General features: G+C 37.8%; 1 non-coding gene and 1 pseudogene across 1 annotated transcript; both read right to left on the bottom strand.

Moving 5' to 3' along the window:
* Positions 1-15,760, bottom strand: part of LOC127454980 (tyrosyl-DNA phosphodiesterase 1-like) — a 49,572-nt pseudogene extending 33,812 nt beyond the window's left edge.
* A 312-nt stretch (positions 15,761-16,072) lies between these two features.
* Positions 16,073-16,145, bottom strand: trnak-uuu (transfer RNA lysine (anticodon UUU)). The gene has a single exon. It is a non-coding gene; the product is annotated as a tRNA-Lys (tRNA).
* Positions 16,146-16,162: the final 17 nt, after the last annotated feature.

The raw sequence follows: 16,162 nt of genomic DNA, 5'->3' as shown, positions 1-16,162 counted from the left end.
TTCAAATAATATGGCAGTGAAACATCTTTACTGATTTTATGATATAGACCCTTGATACTCAACCGACTCAGCTGCTCGAGAACTCTTCATGACTCTTTAATCACAGTGTTGCCCCTTACAGTTTTTTTCAATTGCTAACAAGCATTGTTCAATACTGAAGCCACATTTTTAAAACTCTTCATACAGTCTCCATTACCAACATGAATCTTGGCCAAACAGTTAATCTCACCTCCAAAACTCACTCAAACAAACAAAACACTTCATATATTTCTCAAAATAAGCTCGTTCCACAATAACACTGGCAACAATTCTCATTCAGAAAACATACATTTCATTCATTTCACACTGACCTAAAAAACACTAACAACAGGGAGCATTACATAAATTATGAACTTTTATTTTTAAAGTTTGAATGATTTTTCACATAAATCAGCATTTCATTATAGAATAACACCTTTTCACTTTATTGAATGTACTAAAGCATATGTAACAAGAATGAATCAGAAATGCTGCAATTTGTTTTCTTTGAATATAGTGCTTTATTTGTGAAATAAAGGAAAAAAAAACTCCTGAAATTCCAGGGCTGCAATGATAATAATAAAAAAATTCAACACATCAACAACATGTGTAGTCTAATCAGTGATTGTAAAGTACTATGAGGGTTCTAGTCCTCCCTCTCTCTTGCATTTGGCCACAAGTTCTCATCAACATCACATCTGATGTCTTCTCTGGCAATGCATCTTGGTAAGTACCTTCTGGAATGTCTAATCCAACCCTGGCAGTCTTCAGGAGAAATGTCTCCACACCCCACATTCATTGCCTCCAGTAAAGTCATCTGGTCATGTGGATGGTGGTCATAAACCTTCCACCTCCACGTGAGAAAAACTCCTCTATGGGGTTTAAGAAAGGGGAATATGGAGGCAGGAATAATACTGACATCCTGGGATGTGCAGCAAACCAGTCTGTGACTCCAGCAGAGTGGTGGAATGCCACATTATCCCACACAACAATGAAGGTAGGGGAGTTTGATGCCCCTTGCCTTCTCTCCTATGCTGGCACAAGTCGATTATGCAGGTCATCCAGAAAAGAAATAAGCCTCTCTGTATTGTAGGGGCCAATGAGTGGTTTGTGTAACAGCAAACCATCATTGGACAGTGCTGCACACATCGTGATGTTAGCTTCTCTCTGGCCTGGGACATCCATGGTTGCTCTCTGTCCAATCACATTTCTTCCCCTGTGGCGTGTTTTTGCCAGGTTGAATCCAGCTTCATCCACAAAGATAAAAGTATGCAGAGTTTGGCTGACTTCCATCTCCATTACCCTCTAAATTACAGGCAGTTTTACAGTAATTTACATTATGCATAACTGTGTATGTACCCTGTTTGGTTACTGAACAGACATCTTACCTGGACATACTGATACCGGAGTTCTTTTACACGTTCACTGTTTCTCTCAAAGGGTATAGTGTACAATTGCTTCATCCTTATTTTATGTTTCTCTAGGACTCTGGCAATTGTCGTTGTGCTGACCATATTCACATTTCCAAAAGTGAAACTGTCTGCCAGCACTCTGTCCCGAATTTCCCGCAGTTTTATTGCATTGTTGCATGTCAACAATGGCAATTTCCTGCACATCTGAAAAGATTCTGCCTCTCTCTCCTCTCGGAGGCAACCTTTGGATCCTAAAACACAACAATTACTGTATTGTAATAGGTTTCAAAATGTCATTACATGTAAAAATTTAGACATACTGTATTATACTGTAATATGTAGTTCAGTTATCATCAAAGGATGCTCATGTCACCTGTTGTTTTGCCGGAAAATTCGTACTATTGATGCAACTGTTGAACGGTGCAGATTTGGTTGCACCCTTAGACCAGCCTCTCTCAAAGAGAGACCATGGTTTACAACATGGTCAATAATTGTGGCCCTTATCGCATCAGATATCACTGCTCTTGGTCTTCCTCTCCTTTATCCTCCACGCACTCTCCCTCTCTGTACCACTCCTCTTTCCCCACCAACCTGTCTTCTTTGATCCATATTTCCGAACAAAATCAGTTCCAAGCTATCCCCTTTTACTAAAACATGGTAATGAGACTAAAGCAGGACACCTGGGTAAGCTTTCAGTTGAAATTGCAATTAGCTTGGAATGATTATTATTTCATTTTCTGTTAAGGTTTTCTATATTTCAAAATAATTACTGCAGAAATGCTTGAAATTTGCCATCATTCTGTTTTGAAAGCAGTGCGTTAGCATTTGAAAAATGAGCAGATAATATAAAGTGTTTTGCAGGCTGTGGAGTATGAATGACAAAAGTGTTCGTGGATTTTGAAAAATTTGGTCATTGAATGCATTTTGTCTGAAAGCAATGAAAAATGATTCACAGTTTGGTCCGCGTAGACTTCTGTTTCGCTGAATGTATGAAGAGTTTTGAAAATGTGGCTTCAGTATTGAACAATGCTTGTTAGCAATTGAAAAAAACTGTAAAGTGTCTTTAAGGAGGCTTGTCCAGTGGACACAAAAAAACCTTAAAGGGATAGTTCACCCAAAAATTGTCATCATTTACTCACCCCTATGTTGTTTCAAATCCGTATGACTTCCGTGGAGCACATATCGACATGTTTTGCAGAACGTTAGCCTCCCTTTCACTTCCACTGAATGGAAAAAAGATGAAATGAAAGTAAATGTTAAGTGAGGCTAACATTCTGCCTACCGGTTTGGAACAAAATGAGGGTGAGTAAATGATGAATTTTTGTTTTTTGGCTAAAACCCTTTAAGACTGCAAAACCTGCTGAAATGACTGTGCATCTATCCCTAGCAGCCTCATTTTCAGTTGGTTGCTACAATATAGTTTCAACCCTGACTAAGGTTCTTAGTCAACATATTTTGACATGTAGAATAGTTTGATGGAGGAAGGTGTTTTAAAACGTGGCTCTTTATGCAGTTGTGCTTCCGAACTGACCAGTGTTGAGTGCCACTAATATACAGTATATCCTTTTTTAATGTCAAGGGTTTTGCATTTTACACGTGGACAAAGGCACACATATACACACACAAAAAAAACTCAGCATGCTAGAGTTCTCTATGAGAAGTCCAGTAACTGATGATTGGAAAAATATGGGGACTTTTCTTGACAGAGTGGTTAAAGCGCATCCTCTGAGGCTCTATGAGATCAGATCAATATGGATTCAGATTGGAGCCATTACAATAAAGGCAGTGCAAAAGCCCATCAGAAGAGACCTTTGCCTTTGTGAATAATAATGAGAATATGACTTTGGCAGCAATATCGAAGGGATACCTGGGATCAGACAGAACCCAATGAGGAAAGACGTCATGCCTGTTATGATATTCAGTGTTCATCACTGTGTTTCAGTGTCTTCAATGTTTGAAGATGAGGGAGATAGGTCGGCAAAATGAATATATGTAAAGGCCGTAGAATAGAGTGCACACTGTATAACATTCACAATATACTCTGGCCTTGACACAACTGCATCTGTATCTAGCATACACCCAGCCAGTTCACATAGCTGAGCTTGTGTTACCATAGTGAGAGAAAAGGAATGTTGCTGTTTAGAAGCTTTGCCATTTTCATGAGATAAGCGGTTATCTCTTTCAACCGTTCAAGAGAAGAAATGTTAGAGATTTCTTTAAAGTTACAAAGTCAAGCATGTGTCCTGTTTTCATGAAAGTACTGGGTAGCCCACCAAAACCATGGCCTGGGAATAGTGCACCTGAATCTGCTAGTGTTTGTGCTCTGTATAGAGTTAAAAGCCCTTTTATTTCAGGGTCCAAGCAGACAAGTTGTTGGAACCTTATTGTATTTATTCTAATTTTCTTCTTCTGTCTTATTTCTCTGACCTCCGTAAATCTAAACTTCAGTAGTTCGTATGTTAATGTAATCTTATGTTGAAGCAGTAAATGTATTTGGCTTGCTGTCCGTATACTGGAGGGCTCGGAGCTCGAGACTCGACTCGAGTCCTGATTACCCCCCCCGGACTTATTTAGAGAATATGTGGAGATGGGGTGGAGGTGGGATGTCAGGAGAGTTGTCACAGGAAGTAGGTAAGCAGCGGCTTATATACTCCTGTTCGTGGGCTGTGATTTGTCAGATTAAAATTAACATGCTCCTCCCGAATCTCTGTTAATTAACTCCATTTGGTAGCATGAGCTCAAATCTCACCCTTTATTCAGGCATCAAATGGTCAAATGGATTTCCATTTCCAACAAAGCATTTAGTCCAATTTGCTGTGCATCTAGAGAGAGACATACCTTTCAAAAAGATATCGAAAATTTTGATTTGTCAAATTGTTTGACAGATATGAGCCAGAGCCAACTGAAACTTAACAATCTGTGGACACATGCCAAATGTAATACATTTTTGGCTAAAAAACAAACAAACTGCAACTGTGATTAAGAAACTTGAAATTTCCGACCAAAACAACTAGATATGCAACAATGTATCGGCTTAACATTGGTATTGGCCAAAAAGTAATTATATACACTACAGGACATTAGCCGTTTGTTTAAAAACAGTCGATAATTAGGGCCGATTTTTTCCTGTCAAACGGGGGCGGAAAAACACCTTGGACAATTAGCCTACAACTCGTGCTGTGTGTAAAATAACATTTCTCTTATGTGGAATTACTTTGACTTGGGTGGCAATGATGGCATAGTTGTAGTTAATGTGAGTTAAGAACATTCAAAAAATTAAGAAATCTTACCAATTTCATTTGAGCAAACAAAGACTATTCAAAATTCAGTTAAGGTGAATTATTAATGTGCTTCTTGTTTCAATGCATTGTTTATAACTAAGGCTGGGTAAAAATATAGATTTTCTGATGCATCGCGATCTTCGTTTGAACGATCTCGATATCGATCTTAAATACCAAGATCGATCTTTCACTCTATGTGGCAACCCTCTATAATGCAAGTAAATCAACATCCAATCAAATCAAAACGAATCGAGATCAGAATCGAATCGAATCAAGAGCTTGTGAATCAGAATCAAATCAAATCGATCCAGATCAATACCCAGCCCTATTTATAACTGAGTCCAGTTACTCTGAAACATGTAGAACACATGAAGAGACATAGTTATTTACATTTATATTGAAGTTGTGTAATTAATTATCAGTGGTTTGAAACAAGACAGCATAAAAAGCAGAACCACCAAACTAAAAGTCATTCTAAATAATCATATAGCATCTACAGGACGTATTCTTTCAAGATTGGCAAATATGGTCTATCTGATTGATTGATTAATTGATTGATGCTTACCTTATTTTATTTTTGCAACTTTTATTTATAGAAACGTGGGAATGGAAGAGGTGGGAATGGAAGAGGTGGGGATGTAATTGGGAAATGTGACGTGCCAGATTCAAACTCAAATTGCACATACGTATGAGCACCAGGACTCAATGTGTTGTACCACATGCTGTAACCACAAGGGCACAGCACTGACAGCTTTTATTGCCCTGTGCATGAACTGACTTTTTTTAACAAGTAGTTCAGGTTGAGCAAATGTGCTAATATAGCATGATAGACTGTTTGAATATGAATATGGCCAGATGGTTTAAATATTAAGGGCTCAATTTATTGGTTTCATTTTCTTCTCAATATTCCACAGTTTAGTGTGTGTGATAACCTAACCGCCAGCCTAACGTACAGTATGACTCTAGTTTCTGTCTCCTTTAATGATATTCTGTTCCCGACACACTGCAAATGAAAGGTATCCAACTAATATCTGAAAGCAATGGCTAATTCATAGGCAACCACTCTGACCTCCCTTGCAGCTCTACCTTCTGTTGGTATTAATATGAAACCATGGATGATAACTTTATTAATAGACACCTTTTTTACAATGTTGTTTCATTTAAGCAATTATTACATGTACAGTAGCTGATTTAAACAGTCCATTTCATGTCAGAGAGGAGTCTATAACAACATGATTGGTTCATTAAGATTTGTAAAGCTCAAATTCTATTTAGGATACATCAACTAAATTTCAATTTACTCTCAGTGTCTGCTCGGTGTGTTGTCATAGCAACAGACCACAAAGGTGTCATTAGGACTGGCAAATGCACGACTTCCATTTCAGATATGAAAATATGTTGTTGCACTCTGCAATGAGAAGTTTATGAGCATGTATCTATACCTATACCCCTCCAGTTCCACATGGGATTGGACCACCTACCCCTGTGTCTTCTGGTACCAGTCGGCTCGGATGAGGTTTGAGGTAAGAATGATGACTCTAAATCCCTCCTCATACTATAGCAGCATAATTTTCCTGAAAAAGGATGACATGATAACATTAAAGGGATCGTTCTCCCAAAAATGGAAATTCTGTCATCATTTATTTCCCCTCATGTTGTTCCAAACCTGTATCACTTTCTTTCTTTTGTTGAACACAAAAATAGAAATTAAGCAGAATGTCCAATCTGCTCTTTTTCCATACAATGAAAGCAGAAGGGGACCAGGGACAGCCATGGTCACCATTCGCTTTCCTTGTTTGCTTTTGTGTTCCATGGAGGTAAGAAAGTAATAGGCAACTGGGGAAAACAATTACAGAAAGTAAATTATGACATAATGTTAATTTTTAGGTGAGCTATTCCTTTCATTTGCTCTACAAATCTCTTTAATTTTTGTTTTAATCTCAGTACAAAAAACATTTACCAAGTCTCATATTATAGCCACATAATTTTGCAACATAATAGCATTATTTTACCTTAAACCATGTTTCTTGTCTATCAAGCAACATAAAGACTACCTTTAAAACAGTATGGCACATATAATATGCCTTCAGATTTGTTTTTTTATTAATTATAACAAGAACGGCATGCACTGAACTACAAGATATATGCAGTGCTATTCAGTCTTGGATGTAATTTAATTACAAAGTAATTATTTACTGTAATCTAATTACTTTTTAGCAACCAAAAAAAGTGGTGTCACACACATTTTAAATGTAATCAGATTATAGTTACTGACTTTCAATTAATTTAATTACTATTAAGTACATAATAGGGTTGTGCTTATTTCTAATATATTAGATATGTAGAAAACATGAATTGTTTGATTTGCCTTTTTGGAGTCCAAAATGCTAAAAATCCTGTTATGGTTGTCTCTACTATCTGTTGTTGAAAACATGAAACATTTTTGGAGAGAGAAAACAGTACTCCAGGAATACATCACATTAAAATTCAATACTGTGCCTGTTTAACATCTAATTTCAACTCATCACAACAGATGCTCAGATGACAATCTGCACTTCTACATGGATTGCAGAGACGTTAATACTCTCTAGAGTATCTTGAGGAGTACTAAATTTTCTATGCATTATTGTCCGGACAGCTCATAAAATGCAAGCTTGAATGCAGTATTAATGAATTTCAATAAGCAATAACACCGCCACTGTTACTTATTTGACACACAAAAAACAGTAGGCTTCTGTAAAATTACCATATATGTTAATTACATCTGTAGAACAGTTTATTTATACAATGTATTCTACAGGTTTCTTACAGAAAAGGCAATGATAAAATCTAATTTTCCTTACACACTTTGTCACTGAAATTATTCAAAAGAAAAAAGTTCTTATACTCACGTATGATGTCTGCCAAATGCAATGTCCAGTTTGGCTTGTCAAAATGAAAAGCAAGTCAAATTCAACAGAAAAAACAAAAACAAACAAACACTTAGTATGTCTTAATTTAATGGCACATAGTAACAAGCTAAGACGGTATGTCACAAATATTCCCAACATTTAATACCAATAACAAAGTTACAGAGAAACATAAAACCTTTACAGGTCCTTGAACTACCATAAAGTTTAATGCTTCCCTCTAGTGGAATAAGCAGCTTATTGCATCGGTTTTGGTGTGGGGAAAAATAGGAACAGTTGGCAAGAGAAGGTCAGGAGACCCATAAAAAATAGACAACCTGGCAGAAACGAATGTGTGGATATCTTTTGGCTTGCTCGATTAACCGAGCCTTGAACTCTCTCTTTTCTCCATGAATGATTATTTTTGTTTGTTTGTCCTGTGTTTAGTAATCTTTTTCTAGTCCGTTTTACCAGAGACGAACTGCTGAACATTCAACAGCATATAGCAGTCAATCTTTTCCCGGATTTTGAATATTTGGACGTTTTGTTTGTCATTTTAGTCGGAGGCGCGTCTGTGTTGTTTAAACGCGCTATGAGACGCAGGCGAGGGAGACGAGCAGGCGCGCTGGTCAAACTCCGTCGGCGGGGTTTTCGAGCAACGCTGCCGAGCATTCGGACGAACTACATCTCCTCACCCGCACATACAAGGACTTTTCAACCTCTGCTGCCTTGTGCTTCACAGAAACCTGGCTGAGTGAAGCCATTCCGGACAGCGTGTTACATCTGCTGGGCTTTCAGCTGTTCAGAGCGGATCGCATCACGGAGTCGGGAAAACGAGAGGCGGTGGAACATGCTTTTACATCAATGAAAGTTTGTCTACATATGTAACAACGTTAAAGAGGATGTGCTGTCCTAATTTGGAAGCGCTCTTTATTAACTGTAAGCCTTTCTACTTGCTGCTGGAGTTTTCCTCGTTTATTTTGGTGAGTGTGTATATCGCGCCAAACGTGTGTTTGAACACAGTGCTGCAACAGCTGGCTGATCAAATCACAGGCACAGAACAACAATACCTGGACTCAGTTATTATTATTCTTGGTGATTTTAACAAAGCAAACCTCACACGTGAACTGCCCAAATACAAACAGCACATCACATGCCCAACCAGAGACAGAAATATACTGGATCATTGCTACACAACAATAAAGGATGCATATCGCTCTGTCCCTAGAGCAACTTTGGGACTATCTGATCACTGTCTGGTTCATCTTCTTCCAACCTACAGATAGAAATTAAAATCTGCTAAGCGTGTAGTAAGGACTGTAAAAAGATGGACCAACGAAGCAGAGCTGGAACTACAAGCCTGCTTTGACAGCACTGATTGGAGTGTTTTTGTAGCTGCAGACACCAATCTGGACAAGCTCCCAGATACTGTAACATCATATTTCAGTTTCTGTGAGGATATGTGCATTCCTACTTGGACTTATTTAACATTTAACAACAATAAACCATGGTTTACAGTGGAACTCAGGCAGCTTTATCAAGCCAAAGAGGATGCTTACAGAGTTGGGGATAAAGTCTTGTACAATCAGGCCAGGAACACACTGAATAAGGGAATCAGAGTAGCTAAAAGACTCTGCATCAGTGTGGAGTGACATGAAACAACTTACGAATTACAGGACTCCTACCCCCAACCCTGTGGTGGGCCAACAACTGGCTGATGACCTGAATGTGTTCTACTGTAGATTTGAAAGGCCCAATCTCACACCCCACACCCACTCTGACCTTCACTTCACACAAACACCAACACCTCCTGCAACCCCCCCTCCTCCCCCCTCCTGCTACTCAACCTGCACTTAAGATCTGTGAAGATGATGTGAGCCGTGTCTTTCGAAAACAAAGAATAAGGAAAGCACAGGGCCCAGATGGCGTTTCACTTGCATGTCTTAGATCCTGTGCTAACCAGCTGGCCCCCATCTTCACACAGATCTTCAATAGATCACTGAAGCAGTGTGAAGTCCCATGCTGCTTCAAACGTTCCACTATCATCCCCTATTCTCTGGACTAAATTACACCAACACTCTGTTCCCATGTCTATCTGTCAGTGGATTACCAGCTTTCTGACAGACAGGCAGCAGCTTGTGAGACAGGGGAAATTCACTTCCAGCACCTGTACAATCAGCACTGGTGCCCCCCAGGGACATGTGCTCTCCCCATTACTCTTCTCCCTCTACACCAATGACTGCATCGCCAAGGACCCCTCTGTCAAGCTCCTGAAGTTTGCAGACGACACCACTGTCATCGGCCTCATCCGAGATGACGATGAGTCTGCATACAGAAGGGAGGTTAAACAGCTGGCTGTCTGGTGCAGTCAAAACAACCTTGAGCTGAACACGCTCAAAACGGTGGAGATGATTGTGGACTTTAGGAGGAACCCCCCAACACTGTCCCCCCTCACCATTCTAAACAACACTGTAGCAGCAGTGGAGTCATTCAGGTTCTTGGGCACTACCATCTCACAGAACCTGAAGTGGGAGACCCACATTGACTCCATTGTGAAAAAGGCCCAGCAGAGGTTGTACTTCCTTTGCCAGTTGAGGAAGTTCAACCTGCCATAGGCGCTGCTGATACAGTTCTACTCGGCAGTCATTGAGTCTGTCTTATTTATTTTTTTTATTTTTTTTATTTTTTTTTTCACATTTTAGAATAATAGTAAAGTCATCAAAACTATGGAATAACATAAATGGAATTATGGGAATTATGTTGTGACTAAACAAAATCTAAAATACATCAAAACTGTGTTATATTTTAGCATCTTCAAAGTAGTCACCCTTTGCCTAGAATTTGCAGACATGTAGTCTTGACATTTTCTCAACCAACTTCTTGAGGTATCACCCTGGGATGCTTTTTAAACAGTATTGGAGTTCCCATCTATGTTTGGCACTTATTGGCTGCTTTTTTTATTATTTGGTCCAAGTCATCAATTTCAAAAACTTTTTTTTTTTTTTTGTAATTAAATTTTAGTTTTATAATTAAATAAATTAATATGGTGGCACAATTATATTTTTTTCTACAAAACTAATTTCAAACATTTAAGCATACGCCTTCAGATCAAAATATTTTTAAGATCATGAGAAACATTTCTGTCAAGTGTTTCAAAACTTTTGACCGATAGTGTATGTGTATATGTATGTATATATATGTAGGTGTGTGTGTGTGTGTGTGTGTGTGTATATATATATATATACAGTGCATCCGGAAAGTATTCACAGCGCTTCACTTTTTCCACATTTTGTTATGTTACAGCCTTATTCCAAAATGGATTAAATTAATTATTTTCCTCAAAATTCTACAAACAATACCCCATAATGACAACGTGAAAGACGTTTGTTTGAAATTTTGGAAATTTATTAAAAAAAAAAAAATGAAAAAAAAAATTAAAAATCATATGTACATAAGTATTCACAGCCTTTGCCATGACAATTGAGCTCAGGTGCATCCTGTTTCCACTGATCATCCTTGAGATGTTTCTACAACTTGATTGGAGTCCACCTGTGGTAAATTCAGTTGATTGGACATGATTTGGAAAGGCACACGCCTGTCTATATAAGGTCCCATAGTTAACAATGCATGTCAGAGCACAAACCAAGCCATGAAGTCCAAGGAATTGTCTGTAGACCTCTGAGACAGGATTGTATCGAGGCATAGATCTGGGGAAGGGTACAGAAAAATTTCTGCAGCATTGAAGGTCCCAATGAGCTCAGTGGCCTCCATCATCCGTAAATGGAAGAAGTTTGGAACCACCAGGACTCTTCCTAGAGCTGGCCGCCTGGCCAAACTGAGCGATCGGGGCAGAAGGGCCTTAGTCAGGGAGGTGACCAAGAACCCGATGGTCACTCTGGCAGAGCTCCAGCATTTCACTGTGGAGAGAGGAGAACCTTCCAGAAGAACAACCATCTCTGCAGCGCTCCACCAATCAGGCCTGTATGGTAGTGTGGCCAGACGGAAGCCACTCCTCAGTAAAAGGCAAACATCATCTCCTGGCCAATACCATCCCTACAGTGAAGCATGGTGGTGGCAGCATCATGCTGTGGGGATGTTTTTCAGCGGCAGGAACTAGGAGACAAGTCAGGATCGAGGGAAAGATGAATGCAGCAATGTACAGAGACATCCTTGATGAAAATCTGCTCCAGAGTGCTCTGGACCTCAGACTGGGGTGAAGGTTCATCTTCCAACAGGACAACGACCATAAGCACACAGCCAAGATGACAAAGGAGTGGCTACGGGACAACTCTGTGAATGTCCTTGAGTGGCCCAGCCAGAGCCCAGACTTGAACCCGATTGAACATCTCTGGAGAGATCTGAAAATGGCTGTGCACCGACGCTCCCCATCCAACCTGATGGAGCTTGAGAGGTCCTGCAAAGAAGAATGGGAGTAACTGCCCAAAAATAGGTGTGCCAAACTTGTAGCATCATACTCGAAAAGACTTGTGGCTGTAATTGGTGCCAAAGATGCTTCAACAAAGTATTGAGCAAAGGCTGTGAATACTTATGTACATGTGATTTTTATTTTTTTATTTTATTTTTTTTTTAATACATTTGCAAAGATTTCAAACGAACTTTTCACGTTGTCATTATGGGGTATTGTTTGTAGAATTGAGGAAAATAATTAATTCAATCCATTTTGCTGAATCGGATGATCAGTGGGAGAGCAAGATAAAGGGGGGCCAGAGACGCCAGTTTGAGAGAGAGACGCATGCGGCCGTGCTGCATGTGTGTGTGTTTGGTTATGTTTGTTTTATGTTGAGTTTGATATTAAACTTTACGTTGACTGTTTAGCTGGTTCGTGCCTCCTCATTACCCGTCCTCATACTGTTAAAGTATAAAGACAGGCAACTTCACGGCCTGGCCACGCCCTCCTCCTCATCACAGTCTCGGAGAAATCAGCAGGCTCTTCTTTATAATAACTAGTGCCGTGAAGGCTTGGTGGACATTTGTCTTCTGTCTTCTTCCTCTTGGGACATACATTCATCTTCTTGGGTTAATTTTTTGGGACAGATACTGGAGCTTCATCAACGCTGCTGGATAAGTCCCAGCCTCCCTCCTCTGTCTCTCTTTTTCTTTTTAGAGTAGGTGAGGGGTTGCTTTCATACTTCACAGGGTTTGTTTGACCATTCCCACACTTTTTAACCAATGGATTTTCATGGCTTCTTGATTGCCTTTCAAGTCATTCATGATAACTAAGTGATTTTTTTTTTATTTTATTATTTTTTATTTGTATGTCAGAGAATAGCATTTTGAATTAATAGATTTAAACAATTATAGTTATGTTTACAAATGTCTCCAATAAAACACTCTATGCTGGCTTGTGTATAAGTGATAATGTCTCGCCAATGCAATATTTTAAAACAGAGCAAAACTAGAACATAAATTCTCCATAGAAATTTCAGTGGCTTTTTCAATAATTTATTTTTTTTTTATTTTATTTTTTTTTTTTTTTAAGATTACACTAACTTCCATTTCTTTTCCAGGCCTGGAAATCTCAATTCAAAATTTTCCATGATCATGGAAACTCTGGCCACAGCCATGGCCTATTTTTATGGTTTAATGTGCAAACATCGTCCACTTGTCCTGAGCTGTCTGCAGGAGTGGTTCTTAGGATAGGCCCTGGGGAAGGGGGTGGGGGGTAGTGCCCCCATGTCAATAAGACCCACAGTGGTCCCCCTAATTTTTGAGTGGATAGAAGCGGGGTAAAGTTTGTTGAATATTCACCAACGTGTGTAAAGGACCATCTAGTCCACACACTGCGCTAAAACATCGCTGGTGTCCAAGCATTCATTAAAATGACTTGCATATTCAATAATGACTTACAAAAAGACAATACAAAATATTTCCACATTCTAAAGGTTGTTGTTTTATTTTTATTTTTTTAATGTATAACTTCTGTATAACGCTAGGCCATGAAAGCACATCAGAGCATTTTCAGGTGTAATTCTGCAGCTACAATAAGCGTTGACTGTTTTCAGCACAATGTTTTATGGCTGTATAGTATAGATTTATACTCTTTAACCTAATTGTGCTAATGATATCTTCTGGAATCTGGAGATATTGGTGGAAGTTTTAGTGTTAGTTCAGCATCTTTAGACTTAATGTGCATCAGTTTGGGAAACAGGTTTTTATGAAAACAAGAAAAAAAAAATGCTAATTAAAATTACTTTAAAGGTGCACTCAGTCATTTTTTGAAGTTTGTCGAAGTATGGCTTACACTGACATCTTGTGGTCATTCAAATACAGTAGTTTTTCAATGCCATTATACAAATTCACAATGCACAGTAAAACAGGATTCATTTAATCCATGTAGTATTCAGCTGGTCATGTGATGCTAATATGGGTGCCCCCATGAGGCGCCCCTGCTTTATGTACAATAAAAGAGCTTTTATAGGGTTACTGATATGACTGAACTCTTTTATCTGATGTGAGTAGTCATGATTTTATACATATGTTTCAAAGTTACTATTCATTTCTTTAGAAGTAAAACTTTTTAAATTACTGAGTGTACCTTTAATAGTGTGATTTCCTGCATTATTATCCTGCCCGATTGAACGCTTCTACGCCTAACTTAAGTTAGAGCTTATCTTGGCAAGCGTTCATTTATTTTTATTTTTTTAATAGAGGAAATATTTTTTTGTGTATGTTTGTCTGGATTTCATTTATAAAACAACAAATAGGTATAGAATAATGTTAATATTAAGATTGTTCCCCAAACATTCACCATCATTAATTTTATGCTTTGCACTGTACAATGAAATTATAAGTTTACTTTTTCTGACATAAAATACATTTGGGAAGTTGGCATGTCCTGTGGTGTGACATGCAATACTCCATCTAAAACTTTTAAAACAACATTTTCAATTTGTATTATTATTATTATTATTATTATTATTATGCATACAGCTTTTATGAACTCATAATAATTGAGATTCTACATGGAATACTATTTGTACTTTTACACAATCATTTGTTACACTGCAAGACCATTAAAAATGAAATAGTAAAGCATCAAATATGTTACAAAACAATCTTAAAAGAAATTGTGACCATTTACAAGATCAGTACACATTCCTTATACCGTATAAATTCTAACCTAAAATCTTGATAAGTCATTGATTTTATAAATCATTTTTACAGGATTTGTCATTGTAAAGAACAACATGGCAAGATGGCTTAGGGTTTGTGAGCAGACCCAGAATATTACGGTGTATTAACATTTGTCATGAACCTTTTTGTTCATCATTTGTTTCTCAGTTTTGGTTGGTAACTAATTGTAATAATAATAATAATAATAATAATAATAATAACAATAATAAAATAAATAATAGTATGTTGGCAAATATTCAAATGCCAAATGTTGCTTTATACTTGTTCAGAGGAAATGTAATATACTATATATATGAAATATGTAGGCATCACTGCAAGAATCTTGTCTAATGAAAAATTAATGCAATAAAAGTTCTTTGTTTTGATTCTGCATGCACCATTTGTAACACACATGAAAACAACAGCGAATATTTTCTTCAAAATAAAATCTGAGTGATACTTTATCGACATACCGACTTACTTTGACTAAAGGCTCTCTTGTATTGATGTCTTAAAAATCCTGAAGCTTCTAATATTATTTTAATAAATATTGCTTTATATAATATAAGCCCTATAAACGTTTTAGTTTTATTTTATTTTTCCTTTTGTTTTGTTGTTATTTGATTTCAATGTATATGCACGTTACAATTTGATCTCAGTCTGAAATTACATGTTTTCATGGATATTTGCCTTTTTGTTATATCCGAACAGAGTTTGATTAAAAAACAAAAACATCAACAACACTGACTTTAGGGAAGTGGGGGTGGAGCAGGGATTGTCCAAACCATATCCGCCAAAGATGATATAAGAAATTGTTTCTTAACATTACAAAATCTACAGAACAAATGAACCATATTTAGAGATACACTTTACAATATGTTATGTTTTAACAAAAAAATCATATCGGTCCACAGATCTAATGCAATACCTTCATGGACTCCCAGATGTCCTCAGACCGCTGGGTCGAAACCCCTGGAGGAATTGCATGCAGATACCACTGGGAGATTTTATTTACAGGCATAAACATTTTCGTGTCGGTTATAAACAAGTATTATGATCCTTTATGAATTCACCATCTCGAGCTAGATGATTCACAAAATGGATGTTTGTCAAAGCATAAACTGAATTAGATTATGTAGCATTTTAAACAGTTTTGCAATTAGAATACAATTGTTAGAGATACAGGTTCGGGGCTTCCTGAAATGCTATAAACAAGCGTGGCGTTATATCATACTAAACATATGTTAGATGTAAATAGAAAAGGTAATGTTCATTCTTTTAAGCATTACGAATGCAGTTGGATTCTAAAGGCTTGTGTTTCGTGGAGGAAAAATAGCTCCGCCCGAACAGGGACTTGAACCCTGGACCCTCAGATTAAAAGTCTGATGCTCTACCGACTGAGCTATCCGGGCTCTGAGAACGAAAGTCA

The sequence above is a fragment of the Myxocyprinus asiaticus genome, chromosome 17 (genome assembly GCF_019703515.2).
Source record: "Myxocyprinus asiaticus isolate MX2 ecotype Aquarium Trade chromosome 17, UBuf_Myxa_2, whole genome shotgun sequence".
In the NCBI taxonomy this organism is placed as follows: domain Eukaryota; kingdom Metazoa; phylum Chordata; class Actinopteri; order Cypriniformes; family Catostomidae; genus Myxocyprinus; species Myxocyprinus asiaticus.
This window is presented reverse-complemented; position numbering and strand designations above follow the sequence as displayed.